Source organism: Ambystoma mexicanum, chromosome 13 (assembly GCF_040938575.1).
Source record: "Ambystoma mexicanum isolate Mex_15411 chromosome 13, UKY_AmexF1_1, whole genome shotgun sequence".
Taxonomy (NCBI): Eukaryota; Metazoa; Chordata; class Amphibia; order Caudata; family Ambystomatidae; genus Ambystoma; species Ambystoma mexicanum.
In genome coordinates, this window is record NC_090938.1 from 577658451 (window position 1) to 577677817 (window position 19367).

A 19367-nucleotide genomic window follows, 5' to 3' on the forward strand; every position below is an offset into this window, starting at 1 on the left:
CAAGCGAGATCATATGACGTGATTACATCCGCTATACTTCCTTCTTTATTAACGCAAGTACTATGTTTCAGGGAGATGACGGAGCTTCTTCTACAAGAACATCACCCCTAGTAGTTGATGCAGATCTCTGGGTGGTGACACTTCCAACGATCGAGCAAATCGAATCATATTTAGATATCCATTATTTATTTTAGACAACTGATCATTTGTGCAGGTCTATTTAGATGAGCCGTTGACGCCTGCACAAAGTTTATGTTCTTTTTAACAAAATAGAAAACCATACTAATGCAATTACTGTGTTTCAGGGAGTTGATGAAGCGTCATCTTCAATAATATCATCAATGGAAGTCTATGCGGAGCCCGAGGTATGGATCTTGACAGTTCCATCTAACTAGATCAACAATGCGTGAATACTTGTCGTTTCAATGTTCTACACAATGCATTCATTCGTGTTTTGCTATTGAGATGTACGTGGGTATTGGTCCCCAAGTCCATTTTGTGTTTTCAATATTATTATACATACTAATGAAAGTTCTATGTTTCAGGGAGTCGATGGAGCGTCAGTGCGTGATGGATGTGCTTATCATGGAAATATAGTCGTTGGTGCGCAAGAGGAAGTGGAGACATGCACACACGAGTCGGAGCAACAGCGTCCAGATGTTGAAGTTCGAGGCAAGAAAGTTTCAAAGAAAAGAAAGCAAAAGAAGGTTAGTGTCCTGGTCACTATATTATGTTGTTTTTCACTGTTAATAATACTGTAAATTGTGTTTAAACTGAACATCCCTTTTCCAGACTGTCCTCTAGTTGCGAGTGGGTGTACGAACTAGATCCACACAGACAGTGAAGCGAACGAGAGATGTTGCTTGTCAAACCTTTTGGCAGGGACTGGAGATGCATTGTGCCAATGGGAAGAATATGAAGTGATTGACATTGGAGCTATACCACCACCAGCCATTGATAGTGAATGTCCTCCTGGTAGTTCGGATGCAGTCGGAGATCAATTCACAGAATCCACACCCGCAAAAACTAAGACCGCGAGAAAGTTGAAGAAATTGTATTCTCCCATCGCCGGAGAAGGAACAGATGTTGCAATGGAAGAGAATGAAATGGACGACAATGAAACACCATCAATATCACTGAACATAGCGGAAGACGATATCAGAGATTGTACCTTTAATGTGAGTGACATGTCCTCAACGTTACAGGCCGAACCAGCTGGGATGCAGAGTGACAGTATAAGGAAAGAGGCCAAATTCATTGTATTCGATAGTTGTTTGATATTATTATTAGGATGAAATGTGGGCATTCGGTTGGTGGGGAAGTATGTGGGGAGCCATTGATTAATGTGACTCGTGCAATTCGAGGCACTAACCTTAAAATACATGCCACCTGTACAAAATATCATCCTTTCTCATGGTCTGCACAACCCATGCTGGGGCAACTGCCAGCAGGCAATCTACTTTGTGCAGCGGCCGCACTTTTCAGTGGTTCAAGTTTTAAAAAGTTAGAGTATTTCTTTCAGTTTGTGGGAATCCATTTCATTGCGAAAACTCAGTTCTACAAATACCAAACCGATTATCTATTTCCAGCCATTAGCGAAGCTTGGAGAATGGAAAAAATGTCTATTGATAGTACATTCGCGGGCAAACGGTTCAGGCTAGCCGGTGATGGACAGTGCGACAGCCCAGGATTTTCAGCCAAGTACTGCACCTACCACTTTCAGGACATGGAAAGTAAGGAAATTGTGAGTTCGGTGGTCGTGCAGGTGTCACAAAGTACATCCTCAGTGGCCATGGAGAAAGTTGGCTTTGTAGCATCATTGCAAGAACTACAATCGCGGGGAATGGTGATTGACCTGATAGCCACGGACAGACACGTTTCAATTGCCAAGACAATGAGAGAAGAGTACAAAAATATAAATCACCAATTTGACGTATGGCATCTTGCAAAAACAATCAATAAAAAAATGTCGGCTGCAGGTAAAAAAAAAGATATGCAAGGTATTTCACAGTGGTCCAAGTCAATCAGCAACCTTCTTTGGTGGAGCTCAAAAACATGTGGAGGGTCGTTGGAAATTCTACTGGAAAAATGGCGGTCAGTAATGCTACACTGTAGCAACGTTCACCGCTGGACCACAAACCAACATTTCCACAATTGTGAACATGGCCATTTGTCCACAGAGGAGGCACGGAAGAAGAAGTGGTTGATTCCTTCATCACCCACTCACAAAGCCATTGAAAAGATTGTATTTGATAAAACTATAACAAGAGATTTGAGGGGACTCACGGAATTCTGCCACACAGGAGATTTGGAGGTGTTCCACAATATGTGCCTAAAGTACAGGCCAAAACGATTGCATTTTGGCATGGAGGGCATGATAAATCGGACTCTTCTAGCGGTCTTGGCACATAACCATAATGTTGGCCGTCAACAAAGTTGGACGACCAGAACTTTAGGGACGTTTCGCTACAGTAAGGCCTTCACTAAAAGAAGTAAACAATGGGTGATCAAACCAGTGTTTGAGGATATGCAATATGAGTTTATTGAGAGACTTATTGTTGATGTCCTAGATAGGCACATACATGGAGTTGTGAACGAACCTGTGCAGGGGACAACTGCATTGCCACCCAACATTGCCTCTGTTCCATGTCCACCTAAAGCAGAGCTCATTGAGAAATACACATCACGGTTTAAATGATTGTAATTTGATTGTCTGTTCTCTCGAGTCTCCTCATGTTGCAGGCCCATTGAATATGTGTATCTATGTAATGTGTAAATAAAAGTGATTGCTCAGTGTACATGCAATGTGTCTCTCCACCCTTGCCCCTCCCTTCACCGTGCAGTAGTGCGAACCACCCGGGTGTCACCTGTGACTTTGCTCTGGAGTCTCCTCTTGTCGCAGGCCCATTGAATATGTGTAGCTATGTATTGTGTAAATAAAAGTGATTGCTCAGTGTACATGCAATGTGTCTATCCAACCTTGTTCATTTGCGCATTAAATTAAACCAAACAGTAATATAAATCATTTTTCAAAAAATATAGAATGTCTCCGTATTTATGGTTCTCTGGGGCTGCAAAGCACGCAGACAAAATGCAAAGATGGAGTGTAAATTTCAAGTCCTGTGAGATGGCCTTACACTGAATGTAGCTAACTAGGAATGTGTGCTCGTTCAAAGTGAAGGTCAGCTGCTTTGATTTTTTGCTCGGGTGCCGGAATGGCCCACGACTCAGTATAAGGTTCTATTGTTATTTGACCTTGACAGGCCGGGACCATCCCGAAAGACTTCTTTTTGGGGGTGTGGTGCAATAACGTAAGAAACGATAATGAATATAATTTCAGAAACGAAAGCCATTTAATGTTCGTTCATTAGAAGAAATAACGTCGGCATAGAAGGAGTGGTATTTCGGGGCTGCCCTACGCACAGACACAATGGAAAATGCAAATATAATGTAAGTAACTCTTTAGATGAGTTTATACCGCAATTTAATTACTATACAGTAGCTTTAAAGACGGGTTAAGTTGTACTTGTTCGTTCTATGTGGCATATTGTTTTGTACCGCGCACTATCTTGAGAAGAACCATCTCCTTTTACGGAAGCACCTCAAAACCTTCCCCTCTGCTTCTGCTTTCTCTCTCCCTCTCCCCTGCTACAACTGGTCCACTGTCTGCGACCTCGGTCCTGGGTCCTTCCACTCTCCACCTGCACTGCCTCCCTGTCAACCCCCGCACTGGGGGACTGTCTCAGTATCCTACAGCCCCCCCTTCCCAGCACTTGTTCTGCACTTACCTTGCACTCGCCACCAGCTGGCCCTATGTATTTATTATTTTATGCTACTTACCTTGTACTCCACTTCCCCCCTCCCCTTCCCCTTGCACTTTTAACTTCCCCCTACCCCTGCACTTGCGCGATCTGAATGACACCTGGCCTAGTAGGATCGTTGTCTGTCTTCTCCTTGTTCCCCCCCCCTCCCTGCCTCGCCACGCCTTGAAACACTTGTGTATAGGCGCGTTGCAAATGCCATATTATATCAGTGACGAAGTGGTCCACTGGCACTCAGGCGGCTCTGAAAAAGGCGGAGGAGAGGGGGTGGGTTACTGGAAATGACGTATAATACCCAGTTGCACTGTCCTAGCTATGAAATAATTTCCCGACCTAATATATAAAATGAATAATTTTAATAAAGATCTGATGGTGAGACTAATTTCATTTTTTATGTTTTTAAAACAGGTACATCCTTTATTATTGTATGTGTCACGAGTACCAGACACCGGCGGATGGCTTTTACAACCGCCAGTTGCTTCTCCGCGTGAACAACGTTACCACCCTGACCATTTTATGGGACGATCGCCAAGTACAAGTATGCCCTTACGCGGTACTAACGGCTAGATGCAACATACATACCGTTGTGGTGGCCTAGTGCCTCGTTGTTGGAACAGCCATGCGATTATCAGTGCGACCGAAGAGCTTATTTTATCGTAAACCAACACCCTGTGTACTGCACACGAACATCGCTTGCCTCAAGACGAACTATTTTGGATCGAGAGCAAAGAAAAATGCAAATCGCTGAATATTCTCTAAACATTTGATGTCAAATAAATTTACTTTACCAAATTTACAATCTTGCGGTTTGATTTAAAAGTACAGTTTCATATTCCGAATTGTGGCGCGCTGTGTTGTGAGCTGATCTGTGTTGGTTTCCGGGTTCTGTGTGGAGTCGCGTAGAAGACGCCTGGGCGCGTTTGCCTACGCAGCACAGTCACGTCACGGATAGAGGCGGGGAATATGAATGTTTTGATAAAGTCTGTTTCAGGGGCGGGGGATATGATTTAGTGCCGCAAACGCAGGTGAGCCAGGTCGATGGGGGGAAATGATAGGATTATCACAAAATGGCGGCTCATTTCGAGTGCGTTAATGGACGAAAAGTCGGGTAAGGTCCATAGGAAAGTTTTCTACGATCTACCGATTTATGCTTAAAAACACATGGCCGAACCGTAGGGACAATAAAAAAAAAGTCCCGGAACTATCCTTTAAGTGGGTATCCAATATCCCCAGCCTGAAGTATTTGTTGCTGGCTTCCAGCAAGGGAAGGGATAAAATATAATTAGTTTATGTTTGAGACACGGCCACGTCCAAGTCAATTCCTTCCTCCTTTGAATGCTGGGTATTTTGATACTCTCCGACATGAGCTACTGTCTTGTAAGCCTCGGGTTTGCTGGTTAGAAAAATAATCCGCTTTTCAGGTGCTGGGGCTCCGTGTGTGGGCCCAGGTAATGGATTTTACAAGCCAGCGCGGTATGAATTCAGCCTCATAACTTTCGTTCTGCAGGGACGCATTGGGAACATCTACGCCATGAAGTGTTATCCCTCTGGCAAGTGCTTCGGCTAAGCCCCTTTTAGACATGTTTATGTCCACAAAAAGACCAAATCGAACACATGAGAAGTGGCAGAGAGTGAACGTTTTCCAAAGATTGCAGTGTGCTTAAAGATTGATTTACAGTCGTGAATCCTGGCAAATATTTGTAAACGTGGTCACTGTATACAATAGAGGTGGGCGTGCCTGGCGCGGCCCGGGCTCGCCAGGGGCTGCAGCCAGACCACGCGTTCGGGCCGGTACTCCCGACTGTCACGGGCCTGCCACGGGCCCCACCATGGCTGGTCAGTGCAGAGTGAAAAAAAGGGCATTGGCAAAATGTAAAGAAATGGCCATGTTTGAAAATAAACGCGGCCTTGATGGTGGCTCGCCTGGGTCACATTTAATTGTTCTTCTTTTTCTGGGGAGCCAGGGATTTCATTGGCTAGGCCCGTGGTGGGATCCTAGAGTTTGGCCTGACCACCGGGCTCAGCCCTGGCACGGCCCAACCCATGAAATCCCTGGCTGCACCAGCTCTAGTATACAAGTCTCGAGAAAACCCTACATGTCATCAATTTGGTGAGATTGACAACTCTCTATGCTGTTTCCTTAGGTGAAATGTACCTGTCATGTTTAACTAACAGCTGACTACAATTGGTTTGGGAGGAAGTCCCTTATTCCACTATTCTATACATGGAATTATTTTGTGTTCTGAAAACATGGAATGACTTTCACAGGCGTAAGCCTGGGACCTTAACTTCCTCTCCAAAAGAGTAAACTGTAACACTTCCCCCTGGTGACTGAATGCCTAACTTCCTCTCCCAAAGAATTAACTGTAAGAGTGCCATCTGGTGGCAGACTGTCTACAGACAGCTCAGTCTTTAATGTGCACTATAAATACAGCCAATTCTCTCCCCAATGCAATCAAATGCGAGTGTGCACACACACCCAATCCCACCTCCACACACTCACTTCTTCCTGATTCTTTGCACTTTCTTAACAAACACTCCAATACAACAAACAGCTCAGACACTGGGCCTTTCCCTTACGGATACAAGACGTCAGTGAACACAAGCAACTCATCAGCAACCCAACACGCACAGGTGGCCGTTTCTCCTGGTTCTGGACCTATCCTATGACTCCTCTCTCATCGACCCACCCTGGCCACTTTCCTGCAGAGCCACGTGAGTGCCAGGAGACCATGCCAATGGTAACAGTGCGCAGTATAAGAAAAGTTGACATAACATAGCAGGACACTTTTCCATCTCCCCCACACATTATAAACTCGCACAAACACCCCATCTCTTGCACAATCTCGCCCTTCCCACCTCCCACTTTTACCACGCTACTTACTCCAACGTTCTCTAAATCACCCATTCAACAGGATATGCACCCAGTCTCGCCCATAAACTCTTATAATCCTTCACTCATGCACCCAGTCACCTATTCACTCATTCTCCTTGCATGCCATCATTTTTCTATCCTTTGCCTTTCTATCACCTCTTATCAATTTCATACATTGCTTCCAAATGTCTGGCAAATCCTCATTCACCCAAAGCCACTGAGTCACACAATCTCACACACACTCAATCAAGTAGTCTATCATTCAATGCCACTCACACTGATTTCCTCACTATCCACCCACGAATGCATTTGCTTACCCCCTCACTTGCTCTCTTACACACTCACGCACAGCATCTCACAACCACGCAGTGTGCCTATCACTTACTACTTTATGCAATCACTCACTAGCTCAGTAATTCAAGCTCACTCACTCTCACACCAAACCACCCTATTTCACACACTCTTTAACTCACTCGCTTCTTACTTTGCCACCTAATTAAACTCTCACACATAAACTCACTTATCCCACTCACCTAAATTATCACCCACCTCCTCACTCATTCTCTGCCAAGTCCATCATGCAACCACACAGCAAGGATATCTTGTACCAGGCATTGTCTGGCCTTGTTTATGCCATCACAATGAAGTCTTTGCTTTAAATTGAGCTGCACAGCCGGGACATTTAAAACATGCATCCACACTACACAACCATATCACCCGTCTCCCTCATCCCACGTCCCACGTCTTTTTACTATTTTTATTTTTACCGTACTGAAGATCGTCTACCACCCACAACCTTCTTCCGCCGTATCCACAGACGAAGGTCTTGCAACAACCCGGCAGGGTCACAATACACCACCCCTCGGACAAGGTTCAGGCGCCGTAAGGGCACTATGGTGGGGATGGGCACAGTATAAATATTTCATAACATAACTTTCTGAAACTCACACTTACCTCCTAACACCACACTTAGTTTCGCAACCCCTTATCCACATGCAGTCCTAAAATAGTGAATGCATTACACAGGATGCTTTGAAAAATAACACTTTTATATCACAGAAAAATGATGTTTCTCGCACCCTGGCTCCATTTTAAAAGGATAGCCTTCTTTACACACCCTTCCGCCCCCACTTTGAGCTAGAATGCAATGCTAAGTTATACAGATAGAAATAAAAGGAAGATGCATACCTAGGCAAATAGCTTGTAGTCCTCACAATTCATGCAAGAAGTATTCCTCAGATATTTCCTCGAGAGCTTTGGAAAAGAAAGAAGGGCATAAATGGCACGGCTGCATAGGGCCTCCACATCTGGGAAACATTCATTCAACGAATGTACAAGGCACAAAGAACAGTGCATGTGTGTTATTGTCCCTGGAGAGAGCTCTGTGTGGATACAAATCAGCATTCCCATTCATCCCAAAGTAGGTTGCACGCTAGGCCACCCGCAAACAAGCTGAGGTGCTCTGAAACTACTACACTGGTGACTTGGCACAGTACAGAAACATATTAACATTACACAGGGCCGGAATGATCGGACCTCCTCAGCGCCCGCCCGCCCGCCCGCCCGCCGTATACTAAAATGATCATTTATTTCTGGATGTGTGCATTCCGTCTGTCTTTTCCACAAATACACAGATGCTCATTTCTTGGAGTCTTCAAGGATTTCATGATTGCTTCAATTCAATTTAAAACGATACATTTTTGTTGCTTAGAATAGATTATGAACTAGACTCGAGTATTCCGATATATGGACGTAGGGCAGAGATTGGGGTGCTTTGGGTCCCACGTTTTCATAGAAATTAGCACATCAAGGAAAGCAAGGCCATCAGAGACGGTCAACGGTAACAGGTCAAAATGATGTGGTAAAAAGAAAATGTGGAACAAAATTGTCGGTTGACAAAATGAAGTTGTAAATAATGTAGAAAAAAAAACCAGGGTCCTAAATATACCATTCTGACAGCCATTTTATTCTCATTTGAATGAGTACATATGGTTACAAACACTTTACTGTTTGGGTGAGTGCTGTGAAAAATAAAATGACTTATATGTGCTATATAAATAAACTATCATATCACATCATATCAAGAACCAAGCCCAGTGTGCATTATGTACTTTGTAATTCAAGCATACAGCCATTTTATCACAGACATGTTACTAACATATTAAGATTTGTTGTCATTCTTATGCTCCCAAAATGCTATTTAATTTTACAGAAGCAGCAAGGAGCCTTCATTGGTGCCATTTGCCCCTTGCTCTATTAAATAGGCGCATTTAGTAAAAGCATAATATTAAATAACTTTGACAGTTATTCAAGGTTTTGATACCATTATGTGCTCAGTAAGACAAGTCATGCTCTGATTAATACCAATAATCGTGTTTTTCTGTGAGTACCAAGGCAATGTTTAATTGGGGGGCACAGAGGGTGAGATAGAGGGAGACAGAAAGATGAACAAGGATTGAGAAACGCATGCACACACAGAGATGAATAGGGTTACGCAGAAGAATAGGGACTGATCGAGACAGTAAAAGAGCGTCAAAAGAAAAACAGACCGAATTGAAAGAGACTTCCCTCAGAATGACAGAGACACATGACGAGTTAGAGAGTGCAAAAGGTAGAGGGCTAGACTTTCAAAAATGAGAGCAAAGGAAAAAAAGCATAGAGGATGCATTTTTTCATTTGCGCTGTTTGCTGAAATGCACAGGTCACCTAATTTTCAAAGGTGACCTGCGCATTTCAGTTGGGCCTGGACACTGGAACAAACATTCACTGTCCAGCCCTTTGCACACGTTAGTGTCTGGAGTGTGCTGGAATAAATGCAAACAAGTACCAATTAACTAATAAATATTTATTTGGAAGAAACTGAATAATTAAGGTATCACCCCCACATCGGAGGGCCGACAGGGCCAGCAATGGTCGGACAGTGCAGGCATCGCTCGCGCCGTGTCGAGTGTTTGGGGCTTTTACCGGCCCTCCATGTCTCCCGACTATTCGCACCCCGACAGGGCTTCATCCAGGGTGCAAATAGTTGTAATATTTTGTTTTTGTGGACGGGAGATGGGCTCTGCATGTATTGCCATTAAAAAAAATTAAAAGAAGAAGGCATAAGCCAAAGGAAATAGAAAAAGGACCACATCCCTTTTCTATTTCTATGGCTGTCCGACGGGGAAGGAGTGTGGCAGTCAGAGCCAGCACCTCTGGGCCAGCAGGTAATTGGTATGGGGAGTGGGGGTGGGGGGTTGTGGTTGATGTGTGGGCCAGGAGTGGGGCAAGGTAGGTTGGCTGGTGGAGGCACCGTGGTGCTGAAAAAACATGTTGGAAGGTCGTACCACAAGGAAGGGGCTCCGGTGGCTGATGGAACGCGGTTGGAACACTGGCAGTTCTTGCCTGCGTTTCCAGACACCTGATTAGCTAATTGTCCTTCTCCGGGGACGCATGTCTAGAATATGTAGGTTGGGGTGCAAAGATTCAAGCGTTCAACTTAAAATCTGTTACAACCCTCTGTGTTGCTGTCAATTAGATAACGAGACTACATATTTTCTGTACATAGGTAACATATTGTACACACCCCACTTGTAAAATGTATTAATATCTTTTAAAATCAGTTCAAATGATCAAGTTTATTCATTTTTAGATACGCAATGGTGCAAGAATGACTCATCTTTCATTCGACCACTATTCTGGGATAAACATTTTTGATACATACATGGAACCCACTGACATATTTTCATTATATTCAGGTACAATAATACCTTGTGTACCTTGTGTAGGATGAATATTGTGTTATACAGCTGGAAAACATGCCCTTTGTATGATATGATATCATATGGCATTTATAATGCGCCTGTACATAGGTGTTTCTAGGTGTTTCTAGCCATGTAGATATGGATTTATTCCCATCACTTAAATCATGCACATGTTCAACACTTTGTATATTGTTATATTTCTCACATTTTTTTGTTGCAGACACAAACATTCTGTATTTAAAAATGTGCCCACCACCCCCCACCCCCTGCCAGAGAAGGTCATTGATTCCATGCCCTTTGGCAAAAGACAATGAAATTGATGTGGTCGGGTCAATCATTTCTTAAATTACTTAAAGGCTCAAAATCCTTAGTTTGGGTCAATAGTAGATACATTAAATTCAAAGTGCATTATAGAATTTACAGCAGAAAATGTTGCACAGCGAGTGATTGAATTCCAATGAACCCATTTTTGACCTCTTGGAAGGAGTCGATTGATTAAGCAGCAGCTATAGTTAGTTTCATTCTCACCAGGAAACCTTAGGTTTACAAGGGCTTAGTTTTGAAATGTCCTCTTATGCAAATTTGCTAATGTAGGACAAACAATGCATTATTTTGTTCAACCACATTTGTCTTTCGAATAACGTCTGTGGATCTTACTTTCCCCTACAATGCAGCCAGACCAAATCAAATCCATCACGTGACACTACTGTCAATCACCACACGCCTTAAAAAACATATCACATAATTAAAGATCGAAAGGTCATTTAAGAAAAATATGAATAGCTAAAAAAGTGAATCAATTCCACTGTAAAAAGGCAATTCATTATGTCATGATTCCTTTTATCTGATCACGTAGCTACACGTATGTGGCTGAGCTTCGCATACAAGGTAATGACTTCGTATGTAATGTTTGACTAAACCAAGTAAAGTCGTAACACAAAACAATCACATACTTGAACAAAGAATTATCTTTTACTACAGAAAAGTTGTTTGAAGAAATAAAAAACAATGAATGTTATTCTGTGCCACTTCAATTTGAATGGCAAACGTTCCATGTGAAATACATTTCTCTCATCAGTGACGCCCACTTTTGGTCACTTATATGTCTGCACTCTCATCTAGGGTTTAAGGATTGGATGAGTACAGAACCATTCATGCCAATGATATTGGCCCTCATTACGAGTCTGGCGTTCGCCGTGCCGGTTTTACCAGCAGGCTTGCGCCGGACCCGTGGGGACTCACCGGCTCCGGACTAGCCAGACATTACAGCCCCGGTGGTCCGGTAATTCCGGTATTCCATTACTCCATGTTCCCGTGAGACTCCAGCTCTTAAGCTGTAACATTTGATTATGCTTTCCCTCAACTGCTTTAGTGCACTTCTAAAATAGTTTACTGTGTTCATACTTCTCCCAGAGTAGCTGATTGCCCCTTTAGAAAGTATGAGTTGCCTTACTAGCTCTCAATTGTGTTCTCAAGAGTAATACTGGTGGTGTAAATGTATCCATTCTTAATAGAAGAAAGTTACATATTTTGCAAGACATACTTGTAACAGTGTTGGTCTAATCAAGTGATTCTGTAATTTAATAACACTGTTAGGACCAATAGGGTCTGCTGCCCTTCAAATAATTATCGTATTATAAAGGTATAACTAACCTGGTCGTATTCCCCAACATAACTAACCGGGTCTTATTCCCCAAGAATAGCAGATTGCCATTCGGAATGCATAACGTTAGGTTTCACTTGCTGAATTCTATTCTAACTAAGGTTATACTTGGGTTTGTATACCATAAGTATTGAATTGGTTTTTATGATTGTGTTAATAGAATATGTAACAGTACTTACTCTTACGTCCCTTACGTAATGTCACCACATATAGGGCCTGATTCACAGAAGTGTTTTATAATGGCGCAATCCCATTAAAAATGCTTCTGTGAATCAGACCCATAATGTTGGCAATGGCTTTTCCCAGCAACATTATGTATGGGGACATTATTACCTGGTACCGAATATATGACATGGGGGTGTGAGCTCATCCGTGTCTAGAGAATAACAGTCCACAAAAACATGAATTGCTCCACAAACATCATTCATTGGCATAGAAATACACAGAGCCAAAAGCAACACAAAACAGAAATTTCCTATGCCATATTAAATTGAAAGTATTTTAGTGTCAATAAACACCATTCCATAATGAATTACATTTTATTTATTTTTTCATAGTTGGTAAATCAAAGGGGCAAACATTGCATGGTAACACCATATCTTGGTTCATATAGCCTGGCAAATCATATCTTCATTCATAAATACAAACTCTTGAAATCAAAGTCATACAGTCAGCTTATCAGACAATCACACAACATCACCTACATGTACGGAACCGTATTGCCAAAGATGGAGCATAAACGGCTATGTGTAGAGGCGATATAAACAAAAATCATTCTAGAAAAGCGGTAAAAACAATTGGAATGCAAAAATGGTGATAAGGTGCTGAAATCTGATGGCAGCAATTGATCAAACTGCTATACAAAAGTGCAAAGGATGCCTGTTATACTTCAAGAGCATAATTAGGAGATGAAAGCTGCGTCATTCTGGCTGGAAAGCAGTAACGGATCTTCTTGAGTTGACTTCCAATTGGTAAATGCCTACTTGAGTTTCGGCTGAAATAGCTCTCTCTTGGTCAATGGGCCGAGCCTTCTTCAGCGCAAAAATAAAGTTCTGTTTATAGTAGGAGTGATGAATACAGCCTGTTAAAACTTGGAGAATCTCCAAGGGTGGTCACATCTATAGAAAAAGCCTCAACATGTCTGGCCTGGGCCAAAGAGCAACGTGGGCTACCGGGGCAGGAAGAAACCTTGTTTTCAAAGGGAATATATTTACGCATCTGCTGGCCAGGTAGAATGCCAACGGTAAAGTCTCTGCATTTGAATACACAATGTATTACAACATCAATCTGGTGGCAGCCTGTCGATAATCAACTATATTTTCATTTATGTTTGCAAACTGGTAAAGATCATCCATTTTCTGTCTATTCGTTAGTGGTATTGCGACAATGGAAAAATGTCTGCGCGCGAAGGCCCCAGTATTGCGTTCCATAGGCAAACATGCAGCAGCAGCGCCATAGTTGTACTTCCATCATCGAATGATAGAAGGCCAGGCTTACTGAAATCGGTCACGCATCTATAGATTGCCCGCTGGACCATTAACCCATTTAGCAGTCCTCCGTCAGGCCGGCCAAGCTGCTTGCCGATTACCGCCAAAATCATGATGCAGCCCACTTTAGTCACGAAGATGCTCCTCCATGCACTGTTAACCCTTTGGAGGGTGAGCGATGCATCACCCTCAATCTTATTTAGCATTTTAAAGGTTTCACAGCTACCAAGTCCAAAATGTCACCCAAGTGTCAAAAATAATGTTGGGAATAATACAATATAATTTAACTGCATATTCTAAGAGTTGGGAATTTAGTATTTCCCCAGATTTTGGCACCGTATGCCAGCATTCATTTCCAGAATGCCTTTCATTGATTGGACAATGGATTTCCCATTGACTCATAAAGGGACCCGCTAATTTAATCCCATTATAGGTGTTAGCAATAGGCCTAGTGCTATGGATCAATGGACCACATCAATTTTTCAAGAGGTGATACCAGCAGGCCAGTTCCATATCAGTACTGCCCACATAAAGCATATGTACAGGTAAAATTGCTTCACCCTCACACACGTCACGCGTGCTTTACTTACATTACTGCTCAATGTTTGTTCACACAGTATTCACGGTAGTCTTATAGAGGTTCACCCGCCATAAGTCTCTTAATACCTTCAATAATTCAGTACCTTCAGCGAGAAGTACCAGATGTCTCTTTAAGCATGTTTGGGAGGCCTGAACATTTGCCCTTTGGAGTGATTAATCAGCGCCATTGAATGTATTAATAAGAGCTGAGGCAAAATCTCAACTCAACTGGAAGAGCTCTGCCGTCTCCCCATGTACCCCACACACCACTCACGGTGTATTATTGGAACATAAGGACTGCTAGCAAATTGAATTAATTATTAACCTGTAAACATATTGGAATTCCATCAATATTCTCTATTATTGACTTGATTTCAAACATTCGGACTTCAGTGACAGCCAAACAGCTGTCATTACATAAACTAGTTCATTGTAACACAAAATGAGAGTTGCCTTAAATGAAGACCCCCGGAAGGGTCACTGTCCTTCGGGATACAACCCTTCCTCAACTAATTCCATTTGCCTTTGTCTCAGCCAGTAACTTGGAGGCGGGCATTATGCTGTGATAATGACCCCTCTCTCGCTCTATATGGCTTATGTTTACCATTCAAATTCCATTACAAATCCAGGCCTGAATTCACCGGGCTCTTAAACCAGCTGCAGTCTACCATATCATAAATAATGAACCCGTGAATCAGTAACCACACTTTGTCTGCTGTACTTACTTTCTAATAAACCAGTTCCCGGATATGACATACAATATCTTCCTTATTGTGCTAGGGTCAATACCAGATATTGCTTTATGAGGGCTCTGCAACCTGTGGCTCTCATGATGCTCTGGAATACCATTCCTTTGATCCCTCCCCATTCACTAGGCAGGCTAGGGCTGATGGGAGTTGTAACCCAAAACATCTAGAGAGCCAAAGGTGGCCTCCCTCTGTTCTACAACTTTCTACATTATTCCGCCTCACTTTTTCTATGTATTATGATCCAACCCCCCACCTCACGCCTCTTTGCCCAAGTAAGTTCCCACCCACATACAAATATTTTCCTTAGAGTGATGCCCTGCTCACCCCCGTATCAGCTGGACACCCTCTGATTTGTTTAGGGTAAACAGAAGATAGAATAGGAGGCACTTCTAAAATGTTCATGCCGTAGGAGTAATTGAGTCCTCCATCTTCCCCGTACCCTGGAAGAACTCCTGCAATAACGGCTATATACAGAGACCCCAAAACACGCATGAATTGTGGGGCGCGATTGCTAAGGCTACCTCTGACCAGCTTCTCTTGTCGCTCTCTAAGTATCCTTTTTTTCCTGATCTATGTGTCTTAGTTATGTCGTCTGTAGATGGATCATTTCTGGAATGCTTCAACAGATTATGTCGACATATCTTCAATTTATTTGAATCAGATCGCAAGCGTGCGCGCAGTAGAGATTGATTGGGAACTGGACGACCCGACGACTTATTTGCACTTTTGAAAGGTTTTATTGCATGCAGAGGTCTAGAAGATTTCCTATCAGGATTTTTGAACTTCCATCAACAATTTAGTCATCAGCATTTCTTAGACATTGTGGTCGATTTGTTGCTTCCTAATGAATTTCCGTTCTCCTAGTGGATACAAATATCGACTAACATAGAGAGCATGCATTCATTGAATACTACTGCCCGAGTTCCTTAGTTTTTTAGTAGTTTTTTAAATTTAAAGTCCAGTTTGTCAACTGTGTGGACCACATATATTGGGCTGGCCCATTGCTCTCCCTCCCCCACGTACCTTTTTAACTTGGTTTGAACCTCAGCTTCTTCCCACTTGCTGTTCACACATTTTAGCCCACTTTACATGCACTGCCCTCGCTTTCTGCGGCCTCCCTTATTGTTTGTTAACTAATTATTTTTCATATTTTGAACATCTCTGGCGTATTCCCCTGGTCCCCACTCACCCCACCATTTCTGTTCTACATTATCCCCTTTCTCCCATGGACTCTCGGGCCTTACCATCCCAGATCTGTTTCTCCGCCACACCACTTTTTAGTTTTGGCAATTGGGTGGCACTGCAAGTGATACCTACAAGCTGAAGCTATTGTCATGGTGAGTGAAGATAGGAGAGATACTAAGACTGTGGGTGTTGTGTGATTACTTGACCACCAATTGACTGGCTTTGATCATACAAATGCATATGGCCATTTCCAGCCACTACCTGCTCCCCCCCCCAACTCAAAACTATGGGATTTCCTTGGGCTAGCTCTTTCAAGCACTAAGCTCATACTGTGTGCTGTATAGGGCCTGCTAGTGTTATTTCTCAGCAGTTTTCTTAGAAGTAATGGCTTAATTTTAGTTGTAAATGTGATGTTGATGTAATAAAATTATATTGTGATGTAATAAAATTATATTGTTACAAAGTGTGCCTTCCGCCACTTAATTTATAAGCTGTATGTGTGTTCTCGCATCTATTCTTTGCACTAAAATCCTGTCAGATACCCTCACCATTTTCCAGCTGTTGTCATTTTATGGCCAGGTAGTAGTACAATTATGTCAGCATCTCTTAACTGCCTTTGCCATGCCTATACAAAAGTCAACGTTTTAGCCACCTGTCGCTGTCGCTTGGAGTCTTTTCCAGCTCATTTTCTGCCTCAAGATCACTTTTTCCCCAGTGACATGAGTTTTCCTGCTGCATTGTCAGTTGTATTCGTATTATACAATGTTGCCATCTTCGATTCTTTGAGGATATTTTCCGAGTGGGGCTGGGTTTCACATTAATTATCTCTTAAATCAACTTGCTGCCATTTTACTGTCTTTCTATTATTCGCTGCAAGTCCTACGCTCGCTACTTGTGGGATTACTTCAGGACATGCTTAGCTGTTTCTGTCTTTTTAAAAACACTGATAATAGTAGTCTGAATTGTGTAAGGATTTTTCCATGCTTCAGTTGAACTGCACATGTACACAAAACTCACATACTTAGTAAATGCAGCTAAAATACAAATGACGGATTTATGGGGAAGATCAGATATTACCATTATTAGAAATTTAGCATCCAAGGGGTGCTGATAATGAGACTCTGGAGGCACATGCCTGGTACAAGAAATGATATTGTTTATTTGGACGCACATTAGTTCTGGCTAATTTTCAGCTCGAAAACCAAAGAAGCGCTATAAGCTCCAAGGAAGCGCTATAGGCTATGGACGAGAAGCTCGGATGGCAGGCTCGGACATCTTTTTGAGCGGTTTCACCTGTCTCCTGAACAAGGGAAACAGAAATAAAAGCGATTACAGTAGGAGCTGGGGCTGAAAAGAGACAACACACACATAGGTCCTGATGAAGACCAAGGGCTGTTAAAGAGTTGTATGTACATGTGATCAGAACCTATGCTAGGTGCTGCAAGGGGTGTCTATTATGATGCTGCAACGAGTTCAAGGGCTCAGCGCACTCTCCCAACCCCCCCGGAATTATGAGCCCATGCCACCCTTGCCTCGATAGGGTAAGATGCAAGCTGCAATGGAAGTCCCTGCCTTTGATTTGGCATTCAGAAGCGCCACCTTAGTTTGCACCCCAAGGAGCAAATCATCCCTCCCTCCACTTCCAATGCCATTTGCCCTGACCGTTGTACAGCAGTGGTGTCCCCATACAGAAGGCTACCCGCGTTACTTGAGACTGCTGAAAAGTGAGCAGAACTCATGGGAGAAGGGTTATTCCAAAAACAAGGTTTCATAACATTGCAAACATGCTGTCCTTCGCTGTTTTGACACCCACTATTTGGCTCAGCCTCTCTATAGTGCTTTTTGTAGACCTGAGGTTATTTTAGTTCAGGGAAAAAGTATATACGTTTCTTTTTTTAACTCCATTTTCATATCGTGGTTGGACGGTTCTGTGAGTTTGAATGCTACAGTCTGGGAGTATTGCTTCCAGTGTGTTTTTATTAATGTGTTTGTGTCCATATGTTTAATTAGTACCCGGCGAGGGACAATGAGCTTGAAAAATGCGAGCTCAGTGTCCCTGGACCGGTCGTTACCAGCCCGACAAAGCATTTGTCGGGCCGGTCGCTTCCGCGTCCTTGCTGCCATAGAAAGGGAGCATGGACTACGTGAAGTCTCTTCTCCCTGTTCCCTGGCAGCCATCTTTTTCTTTTACTTTTTTTTTTCTTTCAATGACAGCCATGGTAAAGTTAAAGGGACTATGTGCAGTCCCTTCTCCCCGTTCCATGGTGGGCATCTAGTTTGTTTACATTTTCCTTAGTTTTTCAACAGTCTTCATGGAAAGGGAGAAGGGACTAGGTATAGTCGCTTCTCCCTGTTTTGTGGCTGCCATTTTTTGTTTTCTTTTGGCGTCTCACAACTTAAATGAGACACCATTAGTACCCAGGCCTTATGGACCGTGATACCAATAGCAATAAACCCCTGGCTGTAGGGGGCATTACCTGAAGCGGTAATGCTCCCTCCGCTCGGGGCTTATTGCTTAAATATGCTACAGAGGATCTGGTGCCTGCAGAGATTCTAGTACATTTTCTGATGCTCATTGCAATGAACTGAAAGAAAGGGATGGAGAATGGTGTGGACAACATAGGGTCAGAAAAATGCCAGCCTGTTGGAGTCCTAGTGGAGTAATAAGATAACCCCTTCACTTGCAGGCATGTGGTATTTTGCAGCATCATGACATTGTACGTGTTATAGTTCTTATGCTACACAATGTACAATTTTTGCAGGGCTCTGCTGATTAAAAACAAACAAGAGGGAGGTCTGTTCTGTAAATCGTGATTCTGAGGCGGACGATACCGGGAAGGTGGGCATACGATATCCAAGAATTCACTTTGCTTCATCCCCTCGACAAATGAGTGTGAATTTCAGATGGTAAAATGCCACACTTTGCGCTTATTTAGCTGCATTTTTTACATTTTGCATTTTATATTGCGATTGTAAAATACCAGCGTCTGAACCATGGGAGTGGTAGTTATAGTCCAAAACATCTGGAAGGCCACATAATGAGTAACCAGCTGCATAGCTTCTAAGGTACAATATTCTAACCCTTGCCTCCTCATCCTCTTCCGTGCCTCAGTCCTTGCTGTGACGAGGTGAAGCACCTCCCGATAGTTACTCCTCTGTCATTGCTACAGTACACTCAGAAATCAAAATCCGTACCACCTCAGGACCCCCTTACCTATCAGGGGGCCTCAAGGACAATATAGAACAGGGATATGCAACTTTTGGC

General features: G+C 42.9%; 1 long non-coding RNA gene across 1 annotated transcript in view; it reads right to left on the reverse strand.

The window, feature by feature from the left end:
* Window positions 1–19367, reverse strand: part of LOC138521506 (uncharacterized) — a 239762-nt gene that overhangs the window by 15056 nt on the left and 205339 nt on the right. The window contains exon 2 of the long non-coding RNA XR_011283064.1: window positions 7885–7950. This is a non-coding gene — a long non-coding RNA (uncharacterized lncRNA). The remainder of the gene's footprint in view (window positions 1–7884; window positions 7951–19367) is intronic.